At 44.1% G+C, this 8,397-nt stretch overlaps 1 pseudogene; it reads left to right on the plus strand.

Annotated features, from left to right (window-relative positions):
• The first annotated feature begins 6,554 nt into the window (after nt 1–6,554).
• Nucleotides 6,555–7,960, plus strand: LOC109396227 (40S ribosomal protein S24-like; annotated as a pseudogene).
• The last annotated feature ends 437 nt before the right edge of the window (nt 7,961–8,397 follow it).

The raw sequence follows: 8,397 nt of genomic DNA on the forward strand, positions 1-8,397 counted from the left end.
CAACAAAACCTGAGGTACTTGCCAGGGTATCGAGGGGGGTAGGAAGATGCCCAGTAGGTAGTTGGTGGGCCTGGAGCTCAGGAGACAGGGCAAGCCTGGAAGTACAGATTTTGGCATCAAGAGCCAATACCATGGGGTGGAGAGATAAAGCTTGGGCATTTGTGAGCTCGCTGGGATGACTGTGTGGACATTGAGAGAAGAGGATGCAGAACCGAGCCTCGGGCCCATGCTGTAAGGGTCAGGTCAAGGAAGAGGAGTCCAGAAAGTCGACCACAAGGGATGAGAACCAGAGCGTGTGGCTTTACATAAGTGTCAGATGATGTTTCAAGAGCCATTAGGAGCAGAGCTGGAAAGGGGTCATTCCTCTGCATTCAGCTGGGATTAGGGGTAGAGGGCTGACTGGGAGAGAGACCAAGGGGGACCAAGTGCCCCTGGGTTGTGCAGGTTGGGGAGGGGTGAGTGAGAAGCAACAGCTGAGTAATGGAAGTGGGCGATTCCATGTATCCTAGAATTCGAGGAGGTGGCTTAGATTAATTTTCCTCTGAGCTTTTATACTGTAAAGGCGGCACGACTGATTTCTCAGATAATAGACTCAATTTTATTTCTTGTGAGAGAGTAGCTAATAAGATTAGATACTCTGCGCTTTTTCCCTGTGCCAAGTGATAGGTGCATAGATACTCATTTTGACTCCCCCAGTACCCTGGGAGGTATAGCCTATTTTAAACAATGAAGAAATTAAGGGTCAGAGAAGTGAAGCAGCTTGTCCAAGGTCACACCGCCAGTATGTGGCAGAGCTGAGGTTTGGGCCAAGGTATAGCTGACTGAAAATCCCTGCCCAGCTTTTCAGCTGTAGTGCTTCTGGGAGCGTTCAGCGGTGCGAAAGAGCCAGGGGTGGCGACAGCGCTGAACTGCACATTTAAAAACGGTTAAAATGGTAAATTTCACATTATGTGTATTTTACCACAATTAGGAAAAAAAGGGAAAAGGGGGGTAACAGACTGATCTGCAGATTTCAGAGAGAGAAAACTGCACGAAGATTGCACAATCAATTTGGTCCTTCATTTTATTATTAAAGGAGAAAATTCAGCACATGTCCAAATTGCTGTAATTTTCAATTACATTTTTGTAATGGCTGAGTCACCTCTCTTTACTTCCTCCTCCTGTCCTCTCTTTAAGTTTTGAAATGGATTTAAAGTGCACTTGGATAGGTGAGAGAACCTGTTTTAGTTGAACTCGCTGGCAGGTCTCCCAGACACCAGGAATGGATGAGGGCAGGGAGGAGGCCATGGGGGAGGGCAGACAGCCATTGACAGATGCAGCCAGGCAGGCCACTCGGTTGCCCTCAGACCAAGCCCTTGGGGAGGCTCCTGCCCTGTGGCTTGGTCCTTGGGAAAGGATTTCCTTTGTCCAGCTTCCCATGGCCTCTGCCTGAGGCTTCTGGCGTTTCCTAAGAACAAAGTTGTGGCATCCACCCAACCACTGACTTGTAAATGTAGACCGGTCCCTTGTGGGACTGTTTGGTTTCTAGGGGACCCTGTGGCTCTGTCAGTCCATGGATCGAAGCCTCCAAGTCTTTTACCAGCAAGAGGTCGTGCAATGTGGGAATGGTGCTTTCCTCAGGGGCCAGATTACCTGCTTGACAGGTGTTATGGGTTGAATTGTGTCCCCCCCCCAAAAAAAAAAAAGAGGTATGTTGAAATCCAAACTCCCAGTACCTCGGAATGTGACCTTATGTGGAGATAGTGTTTTGACAGAGATAATTAAGTTAAAATGAAGTCATTAGTGTGGGCCCTAATCCAATAAAGGGGGGAAATTGGACACAGACGTGCACACAAGAATGCCACTTGAGGACGCAACGAGAAGACAGCCGTCGACCAGCCAAAGAGAGAGGCCTGGGACAGACCCTCCCCTCAGTCCTCAGAAGGAAGCGACCCTGCCCACACCTCCATCTCGGACTCCTAACCTCCAGAACTGAGACATAAGATTCCTGTTGTTTAAACCATCCAGGTTGTGGTCCTTTTTAATTTACAACAGCGCAGAAAACTAATACAACAGGTAAAGCAGATTTCCTTCACTGGGAGCTGACAGCGTGACATATGGCTGCCCTTAGTTACTGAGGTTCCCCCCCACTCCCAAGAATTACTTTCCCCTTCACCTCTGAGTCCCCCACCCAGCAGATATGAGAGGCTCCAGGGAGGATGAGTCGTTCTGCAGAAGAGGCCTCCATCTCCGTGGCCATTCCTGTCTCTTCTAACAGAAGGTGCTAGAAGAGGAGAAAGATAGTACCTTTCTTTGGAGCGGAGACTGCATCAAATGTCCTCACCTCAGTGATTCATCACCAGAGCCTCCTTGCGAGAGGGCACCTTTTCTGATTTCCACAATTCCCTCTTAATGCACTGGTGTCACTTACAAAGGCACATAAAATTCAGTGCTGACATGGAGGGGCTATTCTAAAGAGCATCGAATGCTAAAGACAGTCATATGGACTCTCAGTGCTCCTTAATCAGTATTACTTAGCTATTGCTAAGGTTTTAGTAAGTCCATCAACAGCCTCTCACCTCCTCTCAGATCATTATTTCATGCAGTTAGAGTGCCTATTATGGAAAATGTGTGCTGTCATCAGCTGCTTAAACATAAAATTATGCTCTGTATATAGTTGATGAAAGCACCTCCACTCAGCTCATCAGCTTCAACTAGGACCAAGGAAATTGCTGTCTGATTATTCTCTTCAGCCCCATCAGCGAAGGAGCCCTTTCCAGCCCAGTGTGTAAAGACTTGACCGAAATAGGTTTTTGTCTAAAAAGGTTGATCCTGACACATGAGATGAAGATCTGTTCTAAGTGGTTTAGGGAACAAACTTTATCAAAGTACAGCGTCTTCCTCACAAATCGCTTTTAGTTGAATTTCTCTCCAGTAAGTTCCACTGTCTGAGTTTGTACAAAACTTACAGCACGTGTAGCCAACGTGTCATGTTGGAAATGAAGTCAAACGTGTTGATTTTCTACTGTGATCCTGGCATTTTTTTCACAAAGGTGTTTGCTTTTTTTTTTTTTTTCTCCCCTCAAAGAACCATTACAGGGAAGTAGCCAGGTGAGCGCTCTGTTTCCTAACTTGGTCCTCAAGGGCTCAGTCCTCTTCCCTCTGTCCTCTGTCCTAGGCCATCTCGTGCACACCCATTACCGGCTTCATGCTAGTTATGCCCAAACACGTTTCAACAGCCCACCCCGCTCCTCTGAATGCCAGACCTGTAGATCCACCCACCTTTTGGACACCTGCACTCAGTTGTCCCCCAGACTCCTCAGACTCATCTTGTACAGGCAAGTAAGAAATGAAAATCCGCACCATCTTTTCCCTTTCATTACCTAGCATCTCAGGGGATGGCACCCACTGATTTGCCACAATCTGCAACTCCTTCGGTACCTATCCCCAAGGCATTTCCCTTCCTCTCCACATCAGTAGCCGAACCTGTTAGCTCGGTCTTCTAAATCTCCTCTACCCTCTCTATCCTCACTGTCCAGTTATTTAGTGTTCCCTGAACAAAGAGATTCCCATCTGGGATTCAAGTCTGCTCTGGAGGATTCATATGGTGGCCCCATTCAATACTGGGTCTCCCCAAGTTTCTGAGGGAAGGCAGCCCCTGGAGCCTTTCCTAGCAGATGTGAGGAATGGGCTTCCCTTTCTCAAGGGGAAGTTGAGAAGCTGCCACGTGGCATGGAAGCAGGTTGGATGGTGTTGGCATGCTGTGCCTCTCTGTCCCCAGACCCTGGAACTCCACACCAGGGCAAGATGGAGTAGGGGTCAAAATCCACCCACCCTTCCTGCTTGGGAGGCATTTCCCATCGGCTATGTGGGATAAGGTGTGGGAGGCCTGAGCCCAATTTAGGACGTAGGTGGGGTTTGTCTTTGGTGACTCCCACCTCCCTTTCTTTATTCTTTTCTGCTGTCCCTTAGTCACTCAGTACCCTCATGCTGGCCTTAGGTGCCCACAACTGTTGATTGCTGTCTGAGCCATTTCCTCAAAGTAGTCCTGGATCCGAAATCAACTCAACTCCTTCTCCTCGTCCATTATTCATTCCTTCAGGGGATGGTGAGTGACTTCAGCAACGCAGTGGAGGTCAGCAGTGCCATTACACCCAAGAATTATCATGGCAAAGGTCCGATTAGTCAGCGCCAGCAGGGGATAGTTCTTATTCAAAGGAAAGAAATGGTACCTTTCTTTCCCTTACTCCTTCCCCAGCCTTAGTCTCCAGAGTTGGGCTGTCGTAGAGAAATGTTTGTGGTCGATGATGGTGGAGATCACACAGACTGACTTTGTTTCCAGGGATCTGTGCTCTAGTGTCAGCTCTACCCCAAGAGAGTGTCTCCAAAGAGGGATCAGACGATCTGGGCTGTCACCTGAGTGTCCTCCTGTTCAAGGCACTAATGAAATGCTAGCCCCAAGGGCTCGGCAATCATGTGGCATAGTCGTCGTCCATGCACACTGGCAGATGCTCCAGGTGGGTAGGGAGCAAGAATGGTGTAGTGCTCCCACTAACTTGCTCCCCAACTCCAAGCTTCTGTAGAACCCTTCTCTTTTCTATCTCACCTAGTAATTTATTAGTCCTCTGGATTAACTTTTTATTATAAAATATGCCAGACATACAAATGAGCAAAAAAAGAATGATACTGTATAGCCAGTGCTTCTACACCCACCACTCAGCTTAAGTAATTAAACAGTACAAATGCAGTTTGAGGTCCCTCTCCACCCCACCCTGATTTCATTCCCCTGCCTCCTTCCTTCGGTAATTGCTATTCTGAATTTAGTGGTTCTCATTCCCATGCCTTTCTCTATTCTTTTACTCAATACATATACGAGTATAGCCATAAAAATATGTAATCTTGTTTTGTAGTCTCACAAAATGGCGTCGTGCTATGAATTACGCTTCTGCAACTTGCCTTGTTCATTATCTATTCTTGAGAGCCGTCTACATTGGTATATGTATTCCATTGTAGGATTGTAGCACGGTGTATTTATCCATTCTCCTGTTGATGGACATTTTGGTGTTTCCAGTTTTTTTGCTTTTACAAACATTGTGGCTCTGAACATTCTAGTACATGTCTCTCGGTGCAATATATTCTCTAGGGCACTCTTCCCTTTTAAGAACATTTTTATTTTGAAATAATTTTGGGCTTACAGAAAAGTTGCAAAAATAGTACAGAGTTCCTCTATAACTTCCATCCAGCCTCCCCTAATATTAATATCACATAACTACAATACAGTAATCAAAGCCTCCAAAAATGGACATTGGCAAAATAGTATTAACTAACCTACAGGCTTTATAGAATTTCAGCAGTTAGAGCAGTGTTTTTCAAACTTCATGCTGTGTCCCATCAATGTAGCAATTCTCAATTTTGGCTACACATTGGAATCACCTGGAAATTTTAAAAAGTACTGATGCTGGGGTCACACTCCCTAAATATTCTAATTTGTTTGGGTTGTGGCCTTGGCAGTGGAGATTTAAAAGCTCCCCAGATGATTATAATATGCAGTCAAGATTGAGAACAGCTGCATTAATGGATCATGAAATCAATTTAATTAATCATGCTGAGCATTAAAAAACATAATGGAATAAAATAGAAGATGTCATAGGGCTTTGCATGCAGGAGAAAAATTCTTGCAGAAAACTTTTGCTTCGATTATAAATATGTATTGCTTCACAATTTAAAATTATTTCATAGTATGACTCATGACCAAAAAATATTTCAAGCCATTATCTAGGCTATGGATCTGGGAGTGAAATTGTTGGATCAAAAAAATATATGCATCAACTTTATTGGATGTTGCCAATTTGCTTCCTGAGGTGTTTGCACTGAATTGCATACTACCAGCAGTGTATGAGAACCCAATTGTCCCATTTCCTTGCTAACACCTGATATTGTCAGACCTTTAAGATTTTTGCCAATTTGATGGGTGTGAAATGGTGTTTTGTGGTGTTCAGGCATCTCTCAGATGACTAGAATGTCTGAGTACCCTTTTACATGTATTTCCTCTTCTGGAAATTGCCTCTTTATATCTTGTGCCCATTTAAAAACAACTTTTAACAACTCTAAAAAAATGTTTTTTGACATGTTGATTATATATTCTGGATATCAATCCTTTTGTCAGATACCTGTGCTGCACATGTCTTCTAGCTTCTGTAGCTTGACTTTACACTTTTAAAAATGGTATTTGCTGCACAGAATTTTTATTTAAATGCAGTCATGTGTATATCAATCTTTGACTTTATGGTATGTGCTCCTTCTGTCTTTTTACAATTAAATCTTCCCTTACTGTGAGCTCATAAAGAGATTCTTCTTTGTTTTCTTCTAAAAGCTTTAAAGTTGTGTTTCTCACAGTCTTTAATGCCTCCTTGGACTTTATTTTTCAATGAGATCATTGTAGATTCCCATGCAATTTTGGGAAATAATGCAGAGATCTTGTATTGGGGATCTGTCTAGAAACTGTCCAGTTTCCCCAATAGTAACACTTTGCAAAATTATAGTATAATTTTACAACCAGGATATTAGCACGGAAACAAGCCACTGATATTATTCACATTCTCCAGTTTTACTTGTGCTTGTGTGTGTGTGTGTGTGTATGTGTGTGTGTGTGTGTGTGTTCTATACCACTTATTCCCTGGGCAGGTTCACGTATCCACCACCACCATCAAGACACTAAATAGTTCTTCCATCACTACAAGGGTCCTTCATACTGCCCTTTATAACCACACTCACCTCCCTCCAGTGTCTACACTCCGGCCCTGTCCTTAACCCCTGGCAGACACTAATCTGCTCTTCATCTCTGTAAAGTTGTCATTTCAAGAATGTTATATAGCTTTTCTTTCCTCTCTGGCTGCTTGAGGGCCGGCCGCCATCATGAATGACCCAGTAACTCTCTGGCCCAGGAAGTTCATGACCAATAGACTAGGTCAACGGAAACAAATGGTCATTAGCGTCCTTCACTCTGGGAAGGCAACAGTACCCAAGACAGAAATTCAGGGGAAACTAGCCAAAATGTACAAGACCACACCAGATGTCATCTTTGTATTTGGAATTTCTTTTTTTTTTTTTTTTTTTAGCTGAGCCATCCCGCCACCTGTTGGCAGCTCACGGCTGCTCAGCTCGGGCTGACTCGAACCGCTGTTGCTCAGAGCTCAAACTCTTGAGCGAGCTCTTAACCAACTGAGCCACTCAGCCGGCCCTCATCTTTGTATTTGGATTCAGAACCCATTTCAGTGGCGGCAAGACGGCTGGCTTTGGCATGATTTACAATTCCTTGGATTACGCAAAGGAAAATGAACTCCAGCATAGACTTGCAAAACAAGGCCTGTATGAGAAAGAAAAGACCTCAAGAAACACTGAAAGGAACGCAAGAACAGAATGAAGAAAGTTAGGGGGACTGCAAAGGCCAGTGTTGGTGCGGGGAAAAGTGAGGAGGAGACTGGACAACAGAAGGAGTGAAGATTCATCAGGGACTATCTGTGGTGAGTGAGCAGATTTTTCATGGGAGGACTAATAAGCTAAGAATTGTAAAAAAACAAACAGCCAAACAAAAAGAATGTTATATAAATGGAATCACACAGTATGTCACTTTTCGGAATTGAGTTTTTCACTAGCATATTCTCTGGAGATTCATCCAGGTTGTTGCCTGTATCATTGGTTCATTCCTTGTTATTGGTGAGTAGAATCCCATGTTATGGTTGGTACCTCAGTTTGTTTATCTAGTCAACCATCGAAGGTCATCTGGGTTGTTTCCAGTTTGGGACTATTAGAAATAAAGCTTTTATAAGCATTCATGCACAGGGTTTTGTATGAACATTAGTTTGAAAGTCTGTGGAAGAAATGTCCAACCGTATGGTTGCTGGGTTGCATGGAAATTGCACATTTAGTTTTATATATAAGAAACTGCCAGATAGTTTTCCAGAGGGGCTGTAGTATTTGACATTCCCACCAGCCAATGTATGAGTGATCTAATTTCTCCACATCCTCCCCAGTATCTGATGGTGTCACTATTTTTATTCTGGACATTCTAACAAGAGTGCTGTGATATCTCATTATGGTAATAGCTCGCATTTCTTGATGGCTTATGGTGTTGAGCATCTTTGCACGTGCTTTTTGCAGTCTGTAAACCCTTTTTTTATTTTTTTTTTATTATTTTTTTATTTTTTATTTTTTTTAGCTGAGCCATCCCGCCACCTGTTGGCAGCTCACGGCTGCTCAGCTCGGGCTGACTCGAACCGCTGTTGCTCAGAGCTCAAACTCTTGAGCGAGCTCTTAACCAACTGAGCCACTCAGCCGGCCCTGTGTAAACCCTTTTTGATGAAATCGATCTTCACGTCTTTTGCCCGTTTTCTAATTGGCTTGTTATTTTTTATTGTT

The sequence above is a fragment of the Hipposideros armiger genome, unplaced genomic scaffold (genome assembly GCF_001890085.2).
Source record: "Hipposideros armiger isolate ML-2016 unplaced genomic scaffold, ASM189008v1 scaffold_509, whole genome shotgun sequence".
NCBI classification, from domain to species: domain Eukaryota; kingdom Metazoa; phylum Chordata; class Mammalia; order Chiroptera; family Hipposideridae; genus Hipposideros; species Hipposideros armiger.